At 51.0% G+C, this 9316-nt stretch overlaps 1 long non-coding RNA gene across 1 annotated transcript; it reads left to right on the top strand.

The window, feature by feature from the left end:
- Nucleotides 1–26: 26 nt before the first annotated feature.
- On the top strand, nucleotides 27–3437 carry LOC134172586 (uncharacterized). Its single transcript, XR_009967962.1, has 3 exons — nucleotides 27–731; nucleotides 1427–1505; nucleotides 2260–3437. It is a non-coding gene; the product is annotated as an uncharacterized LOC134172586 (long non-coding RNA).
- Nucleotides 3438–9316: the final 5879 nt, after the last annotated feature.

Genomic DNA, 9316 nt, shown 5'->3' with positions numbered 1-9316 from the left:
GCCCCAGGGTCACCCAGGTACCTCCTGCCTCCCTTGCCAACCACAGCTGTGCAAAAGGAAGGCACATCCCAAGCACTGTGCACGCCCAAAGCAGCACGGAGCTGTCATATTGCTAAATGCTGCCATGTGTGATAGAGGCAGGACCTTGCAAGGCAAAAGGCATTTTGCTGACACATAGGAGAGCAACCCCATGGTAAGAGTGGCTTTTAAGAAACAAGTATGAAGGAGAGGAGTGGTAAACCCAGCTCTACCTGTACCCAAAGACACAGGTAGCACCTGGTGGCACTGATAAAGCTGGTGCTGTGAGCCTTAGCTCCCATAGGAAACAGGACCTCTACCAGCATCCGTAAGTAAGTATCCCCCTGTGTCTTTACACACTTAAATACCTTTGCAAACCTGGCTCCTTGCCTGTTTCCCACACTGGGCTGCTGCTGCTTTACTTGTGCACAGCAGCAGGAGCAAGGAGCTCAGCTGTAATTTGGGGTTGTGTTGTGCTAAGCGCTGTACAGGCGCAGAACAAAAGACCTCTGACTGCTTCCCAGCATCCAGCTCTTGTTGTTTCAAAAACAACCCTCCCCGTTTCTCTGTTTTTTTACTTTTATTCATTGTTTTCTTGCTTCCTTTATATTCCTGGTGCCTCCAAGCTAGAATACCTTTGCTGGGCTCCTGAGGGAGCCAGGCCAAGCCACATGGAAAGGGCTTTTTACCTGTGTCCCGCTTATCTGTAAGAGGTAAGAGCGGTTGGAGTGAAGCTGCAAGGGTTGAAATGAAGGGTGTTGGAGGTAATGCTGCACCACAAACTTAGTGCTCCAAGGTTCCCACTGGGATTAGGGAACAAGCACTGCTGGGGGAAGGATGCACAAGTTTGGACCAAGGAGAAGTGAGCAGATGCAAACATGTGACATGGAACTGAAAAGCTGAGCTCCAAGAGAGGCAAATGTACTCCAGCTGCGGCTGGAGAGGGTGAGTTCTGCTCCTCCTCTGCCCAGGCTCTTCATTTGACAGCAATGACCAACATGGGATTTCCTTCAGGGTTGCGTCAAGGAGCTTCATTGCTTAAGTGTTGACCCTTAACTAGGTAAAAGCCACTGTATTACAACCACCCACCCTTGGGTTCCAGCCCTGAGCGATGCTCTGCATCCATCCACCACTTACACAAATCTCAGCCACCATGTTTTAAAGGGAAAGTTCTTGAGCTGGTGTTTCTGGTGAAATCCCAATGGGAGAAGTGTGATTTCTGGGTGCTTTGATGCATTCCAGGTTCATTTGGGGGCTTTACAATTCATGGCAGCTGGTTCTTTGATTATTTTACATTAAGGACCAACTTCCAGTAACATCAGTGGGAGCAGGATTTTAGCTCTAAAGCTATTATTAACTAATGCAGCACAACAATGCCTGGCTTTGGTTCTGTTTTGTTTTCTCCCAGGGTCGGAACGTGTGTGTATCCCATTAACTCTGTCCTCGCTGCTCTCAAGATGTTCCGCACAAATGATTTTATTTTTTTGGTAAGAAAATCTCTTTTACAAGGCAGTTTTATGAGAGCTGACAAAATGCCTCGTAAATAACCCAGCAGGAAATATGGGGTAAATAAAATTTTTACAGCTTTATCATAAACCTGAGAAGTCTTTGGTTCCTTTTCGAATGGAATGAGCAAGGTATTTCATTAAAGGAAAAGACAGGCTCTCTAAAGCCCAACAATTATAGGCACAATGCCTTTTTAACCTGCAATTCAGTCAAACAGGTTTGGTGGCAGTGCACAATGTTAAAGGCCCTGTTTTGACGCTTTGGGTCATGCTCCCCACAGATCAATTGGTGCTGTAGGTTCCCTGCACAGCAGAGCTGGAGAACTGGTGTGTGCTTGACCTGCTCCCAAAGCACCCAGGACCTCTAGGGGAACACGTATCTGGGGAACATGCTTAGGGCAGGCTGAGGCTTCCTGCTGCCTTTGTGCATCTCGTACAGGGGGGCTGTGGCTGGGCCCCTGAGGGCAAAGGGAGTACAAACAAATATGGTCCTCAGGTCTTCAGCACAAGCCTGAAATGTGATGATTTGGTCAAAGACCAAGAGTCTGAAATAGAAATGCTTGGAACAAGCCTCAGTCCTTGAACTTTGCGTGAAGGGGGAATTCAGCTCTCAGCAGGAGGATCTTTGGCGTGTGATATTTTGGTGCTGTGGGAAGGAGGGAGGGGGGTGTCACTTCTAAATCCTTTGCACTTGTAAAAATTCATATTGACATCCATGACTATTTTCTGCTCACAGTGAAACAGAAATTTGGCAAAACACAACCTGTTCCTGGGCGCCTAAGAGCTACAGAAACCAGCTCCCAAAGGAAGCCATAAAGTGCCATTGTATGCCTACTGGGTCTGATGAAACACCAGAGGAAATGATCCCAAGTGAAGGTCTTTGCCATTTCTCACACCTCTGGTTCTCTGATCCACCCTCTTTGTGTCTCTGGGTTGGCTACAAATGGGGAGAGAACAGTCCTGGAAAGGCTGTGCTTCAGAGAACAACTGGAGATGTTCAGATATGAGCCTTATCTGCCTTGCATTGAGAGCATCATTAGAGGAAGACCAGCGTGGACTCCACCACCCAGCCTCACCTTGCTGGCACTACAGGTTGTACCGTGCAGCCTTGGCCCGCACCCCTCCTCCAGGGCCTTATTGCATAAAGCCCACCACCCAGGGTGGTATGGGCCCTACCTTGCCTCAGGGGCACTGCTGCATTCCCTGCCTTCCCACACAGCCCTTCCCCACCCACCCAACATCACCTGAGTCCTCGGGACATCTACAGCAGCTTCCTACAGGAATGTCATGTCGGGAAGGCATTTAAAGCCTTTGTAGCTCTAATGCCATGTAAACAAGGAGGTAAGCCCACCCCACCCCACCACTCCAAAGCCCTTTTGATGTTGATTTCTTTTATGGCCACCAGTCACACTTTGGGAATGGGGCTCCTACGGGAGAGCTGGTCCCTGCACCAACCCGTCTGCAGTCCTGCTGCCTGCTCCTGCGTAGCACCCAGCTCTTGGAGCCCTCGCTGGCTTCTGAGCCAAGACAGGGTGTCCCTGGGAGCTTTGCCTGTATAAGGGCTGCAGCGTCTGGCACGTTGTCTGGAAAGCGCTGTGTAAATAGGAGGGACAATTATCACAGCCCTTTCCCGAAAGGAAATTCCATATTGGCACCGAGCGGCAGGATAGGATGGCAGAGCAGGCTGGGCTGTGCGCAGGGCTCTGCCCTCCTCCGGCAGCCTCTGACAGCATGGGGAGGGAAACCGGCTCTTTGATGGGACATGCTGCTCTAGTGGAAGCCCATATGGTACTGAGCGATCTGTGCTGAATGCCCCTGTTATCCACACGCCCCTGTCACCGCCCCGCTGCCTCTACCCTCCCCTCGGGCCCCTTCCCTGATGCAGAGGTTAAATAAAATATCATTTCCTTCTGATTTAGCCTTTGTCTTTGGCAATCAAAATGCCCTTCAGGCCCCTGTGGATTCAACCTTCCAGGTCAGGGGAGGATATGGGAAACCCCTTCCCAGGCGGTTCACTGTAGATAATGTCACGGCTGATTCATGAGATCATTCAAAGCACTGCCTGCCACTGTGGCTGCTGCTTTCCCTGCTGATGCTGCTTGGTTTGGGCTCTACCGCCCTTTTCCCTCTAACACCCAACAGAGATCATGCTGTAAAAGAATGGATGGTGTAAGAGGAAGATCTGTAAAGGACAGTGTATTACCTGGCTTTTATTGTGGAGTGCGTGCTTTTTAACCTCTCTTTCCTTGTGCAGTTTTACTTATTTGGGTTGAAAGTGCAAAGGGGCAGCAGGGAGACAGGGAGCACCGGTTTCACCCTGTAATGTGCAACATAGGTAAAAGGGAGGAAGGCTGACTGGTTTTTGGCATTTATGTGTTCTCTGAGGTAAGCAGGATGAGTATAGAAGGAAAGTCCCCAGTGCTGGTGTCCCATGCGTTTTGTTGTTGGAGTTTGTCCATTTCTGATGTGGTTCATTGTGCAAACCTGTGGCTGGGTGCATGGTGCTGCCATGGATGTGCAGCAGGTACACGTTATGCTCGCTAGGGGAAGGCCTCTGTGAGTGCAGGGCTTTCATCCACCTTCCTGCCTGATCCAAACTATCCTGGTTCAGCACCATGCAGGGATACACACTGGTAGAAAATCGTGCTAGTGAAAACTGTCCGTGAGCAGGCAGCTCCCATCCCCAAACCAGTGTCTATGGGCACAGTAGCTACCGGTATAACCATCGGGCTCCCAGCATCACCTCACTGCTCTCTGTAAGTGACCACGTAGGGATGCAGGAAAAGGCAAGCACTGAGTAAAGGACAAGGTATGGGTTGTCTGTGTGCATCCACCTTGCCATGGGGTTATCCATGGGTCAAAGAACCCTGTAGATGAAGCTGTAGGGAGTTAGCTCACAGGAGTTGGGGCTGTGAGGCTGCTCCCTGGTTATCCTTGCAGAAATAGAGCCTATTTGTCTATTTCCTTCTTTCTTTTTAAGCAGCAGGCTCCTAAATAACTATTTAAAGCATTTCAAAAAGCCGAACTGGCAAGACATGGAAATCAGAGGGAGACAGCAGGGAGGGGAAAGCGCCTGAAAGCCGGGAATAGAGGACAAATGGCCCCCGCCCCAGCGATGGTCCCAGCCCCCCATTCTCACCCTGCTAACATCCCTCCCTTTGGTAAACAGAGACAGGCAGGTTGGCACCTTGTCTCCCCAGACAAAGGAGCTGGCCCTTTGTCTCCCTGCGTGACTCCCTGGCAGATGGGGCTGGAGGGTGCCTGAGGGGTCTTGTTCAAGGAAAGCCTCCAGTATGCAAAACGCGCCCAGAGGCAGGCAGGAGAGCGATGGGCTTCCTCCTGTGAAAGGGCTGGGCAAACAGTTTCTATCTCCTGACAATTCCTTTTTGACTCTGAGAAAACACAAATAGTCTGTAGTTTTCCTAACTAAGCCTCTTGTTTTTATAGGAACTGAGAGGGAAACCTGGGATTTGGAGCCAAGCTCTATTTCTGGGGAGGGAGAAAGCGGGAATCCTGGCAGTAGGAATGTGTGCGTGTCTGAAATATTTAAAATTCTTTCCCAAAATTTCCTAGGAGGTGAGAATCAGGCCCACAGACTCGGCAAGGTGCAAGCGTTGCAAAGTCCTGCTGCTTGCCAATCCCTGCTTCCAGCCGCGGGGATTTGCTGCAGGCTATTCTTGTTGCTTTCAAGGGGCTGAGTGAGGCAGAGGGGAAATAACCAAGCACAAGAGTTGATGAGAAGCCCATAGCTGGTCAGTCAGCTCATCACCCACTGGTGTGTTTTAACCAGGTCTCCTTCCAAGGCCATTGCACCACACATACGGCCCAACCTTAGCGTTATGTGCTTCCTCCAGCCTCCTCCACCACAAGAAGCTGAGCTGAAGCAAACTAATCACTGAAAATACATTGATTTCTTCAGGGAAAGTGTCAGGCACCGCATGGGGAGACCCGTGGCACGTTTCCATACCCAGCTCTGCTGGGATGGCAGCTCAGAGCTGTCCTTATGGATGGGGAGTCTCTGAGTTGAAACCAGTCTCAGCCAATGGACCTGTTGTGCTGGCTCGGAGGTCTCGGGCCGGCTGGTAACAGGAAGATGCCCACACTGCTGTTGGCATGATTTGTCCCCTTGTTTCATTATTTTCCATCCCACTTTGACCTATTATTAACAGACCCACCTTCTACCTACTGCTTCTGTTTCCCCTGATATATTTGTAAAAGGCCTCTTATTCTCCTTAATCCCTTTGGCTATAATTAACTCATTCTGCATTTTTGCTGCCCTTATCTTTTCCCTGCAAGCCTTAACTGACTGAATATTCTTGTTTGGTCGCCTCCCTGTTTTCCATTTCTACTAAAGGTTTTCTTTTTAATCCTTAGATCTCTGAGCAGGCTTTGCACACTCTTATTTCTTGCATTCTTCTTTATTTACTCTTCTTTTTCTCTCCCACCTTATGTACTGTGTGTGTAACACGTGGGTAGATTTCAGAACCGTCTCACATTGCACTCTACTTGCCCAATCTCTTAATTCTCTTCAACACATTCTCCTTTTTTCCTTTGGTGTGGTGCAATGTTTCTGTCACTCAGGAGATTCCCACCTTCTCAGGCAATTCCTTTCCTTCACCCAAAGTCTTTGGTGCCATGGAAAACACGCAGAGTAAATTATTATTGGTGCAGGGGTTATTTTTGACCCAGATGTGGACGTGGGCTCGGTGCTATTCAAGAAAGTGGATCTTGGCTCTTGGTGCCAAAAGCGTCTTTGCAGTTTGGCTGATTATAACATCCTGGCGTCAATTCCCAACAGGACTCTCAGGACAGCCCTTTTCTTTACTCCTCTCAGTCCCCAGTTTTCCACCCTTCCTCTCAGCTGGGTTTGTCTTTACCGTGATGGCTTTGAATAGGTTTTATTCTGATGTGTTTTATCTCTCATGTTGACAGTGGTATCTCTGAGGGGACTGTTCTGCTGCTGCTGGGAAACTGGGTATTCCCCCACACTCACAGGGACAAATCCATGGCACATGATGGGGATCCATTGTGTTCACCTGAAAGGAAGGTGCCAGGGGCTGGGCTGGTGCTGTGTGTTTGAGGACCAGGGTGGTAAAAGCTCTCGGGAGATGGTGGGACCTGTTCAGTGCGGCAGAGCTGAGGCAGGCATCCTGGTCTATTCAGCTGTAGAAGGAGGGTGCTCGGGACTCCCTCCTGCTGCCAACACCTAACTCAGGAGCAAGCATGGCAAGAAGAGACTTCTACTGAGAGCAGGGAGGTGTGAACAGAAGTGGAATCTAAAGCCATGCAAGTCCTGCCTGAGCATCCCATGGAGAGGACATTGGCGGTGCAGGTATGCTGGGTAATTCAGTGGGGATGGGGGAAAGCAGTGTCCTTTTGTACTGGCTGTTGTGGAAACAGAGGCTGAAGGAGACCCTCTTGGAGGTGAACTTACCCCATGTGGTGCCAGCATGGGTCTGGCATTGGCACCGTCTTCTCCATGAGGAACAGGGTCCGTGCCGCACACGCTGGGAGAGAAAGGCAACACCACTGAGTTCTTATCCCACCCCCAGCTCCCTTTGCTCCATGGAGATGAGGGCTGTGGTGCTCGGACAGCGGGATGGCAGCAGGGAGGAGGCCATGTGCCATCCCTCATAAACCTCCCTCCTTCACACCAGGCAGAACTGGCACCGCTGCCCACTGCTCCATGCTCAAGCCCTAGTGAGGGCAGCAGCATCAGCGGCCATGCCCATGGCTGGTTCTGCTCCAGCTCACGTGTGTGTGCAGGAGCCCGCCTGCCCCAGCTCACGCTCACGCCTGCACCCCAACCATCCTCCTGCCACAAAAGAGGCTTCTTTATGTCCTGCGAGAGGAGGAGGTGGGAGAGAGGGAACGTGAAGGCTGCGAATTCCTCAGCCACATATCTCGCCTCCCTCTCTGTTCCTATGCTGCCAGCTCTGCCATCGGGAGCTACGGCTCCCTTTTCCCATGCAGATAGACAAGGGTGCACAGCTGTGCTCTAAACCTTGCAAGGCGTTTCTGGTGCTCTGTGGGTTGTTTGGGGGCTTCTGTCATAGCATTTGTGTGCTTTCTGCTCAGAGCCACCTCAAGGCTGCTCTGACTCCATAAGGCCAGGTTGCTGTTTAGCTGGTGAGGAGCACAGGCAAGTCTTGTGCTGCAGCAGAAGCATTTTTCCACCCGATCCATCGCCTTCTTGCCCCAGCCCACCCCGGGAAGCTTGTCTTCATGCATACAGACAATCACCCTGTGCTGGAGGAAGGCTTTTCCAAGGTGAGCCCTATACCCAGCATTTCAAAGGGATGCTGCTGTCAAGCACCCAGCTTGTCACAGAACTGAGCTGGAGCCTCTGAAGCAGTGGGTGGTACCCAACTGCGTTAGGCTAATCCTCAGCTCTCCTAACCCAGTTACTTTCCCTCCTGAGTAACTGGGACAAGCACAGGAGAGGCAGAGAGTGTTTCTGTGTCATGATTACTTGGTGCAACCTCTCCCTTACTTTCCACAAGTTAGTATTGCTTCTCCTGTGTCCTGGGCAGAGGCGTTAGGGATAGTGGGTAAGATCTTACTCTGTCTAAAGCTGTGGCAAAGCAGCTTACACCAGCCATGCCCAGGGCTGCTGTGGCTGTGAGCTGGAGTTTCTTAGCCTGTTCAGAGCATCCTGAGGCAGTGTTGTGGCTGAATTAGAGCTTCTGCTGACACAGGTGGGGGTGCACCTTGCTGTCCTGTTTCTGTGCCTGGCACTACAGGCATAACAGAGAACCTGTGCCTGAAAGGCACATAGGTTTCATGTTCATCACATAGGGTAAATCCCTTGCATGGAGATGTCAGGACCTGGTGGCTGGAGTGCAGAATGCATGGAGAGAAAGTCCACTTTTGCAGAGCATTTCCCAAGGCATCCAAGGACTCTCTCAAACCCACAAAGCCTGCCCTAAAAAACCACAGCTGCAACAAAAGAGGAAGAGCCCACAGCAGAGCCCAGAGCATGTTAAACCTTGCAAAACAGGTCTCTGTCTGTGGTGGGCAGTGTGCGTGTAGATGCGTACATACATGTACGTGAAGGGAGAGCTGGATTTGTTCTGCAGTGGTGCTGCAAGTGAAAGCAGCCTGCAGGAGCGCTGAGCAGGGGCTGTGATGGCTTCACAAGGAAGGTGACCCGTGTCCCCAGGCCCTAGTGCAGCACAGCTACAGCGGCTGCTCTGTGAGCTGCCACAGGGGTAAATCCAGGCAGGATGTACAGGGGAGAGTGAAACAGAAATCGAGCACCAAGAAAGGTGCAGATGAAAAGGAGTCCAACTGGTGCAGGGTGAGATGGCCAAAAAGGGCATCATTTCTTTGTGGCACCAAGGAAGAACGTAGGAAAAGAAAGGAAAAGGAATGTTCAACGTACTGGTACCACCTCTGTTCTTGTCATTCCTGTCACAACCGAGGGCAGCTGCTGTTGAGCTGGGATGTGTGCAGGCTCCCATGAAGCCAGTGTTCCAGGCTAGCCCCATGAGTCTCTACCTGAGGTGGCTGCATTCCTGTGCATTGAGTCAGGAGCTCAGGGTTAACTCTTCCGAGGATGCAGGGCCTTTGCATGGGCAGCTGTGCTGCAGCTGGAATGATGCTGGCCAAAGGGATCTCACCAGAGAAAGGAAATTCAAGGAGCCTGTGCATGGACACGGTGTCTGTAAGGGCTGTTGCCTCATTTGGACAAGCCTCTGGCCCGCAGTGCTGGTGCATACTCTGTGAACGTGCCTATGGTGTAGTTTGCAGTCAGAGCTGCATATTTTGGCTGTTGCATGTAACCAGCTTCA

The sequence above is a fragment of the Pezoporus occidentalis genome, unplaced genomic scaffold, assembly GCF_034315485.1.
Source record: "Pezoporus occidentalis ecotype Australia unplaced genomic scaffold, CSIRO_AGI_Poc_V1 ctg114, whole genome shotgun sequence".
NCBI lineage: Eukaryota > Metazoa > Chordata > Aves > Psittaciformes > Psittacidae > Pezoporus > Pezoporus occidentalis.
This window is presented reverse-complemented; position numbering and strand designations above follow the sequence as displayed.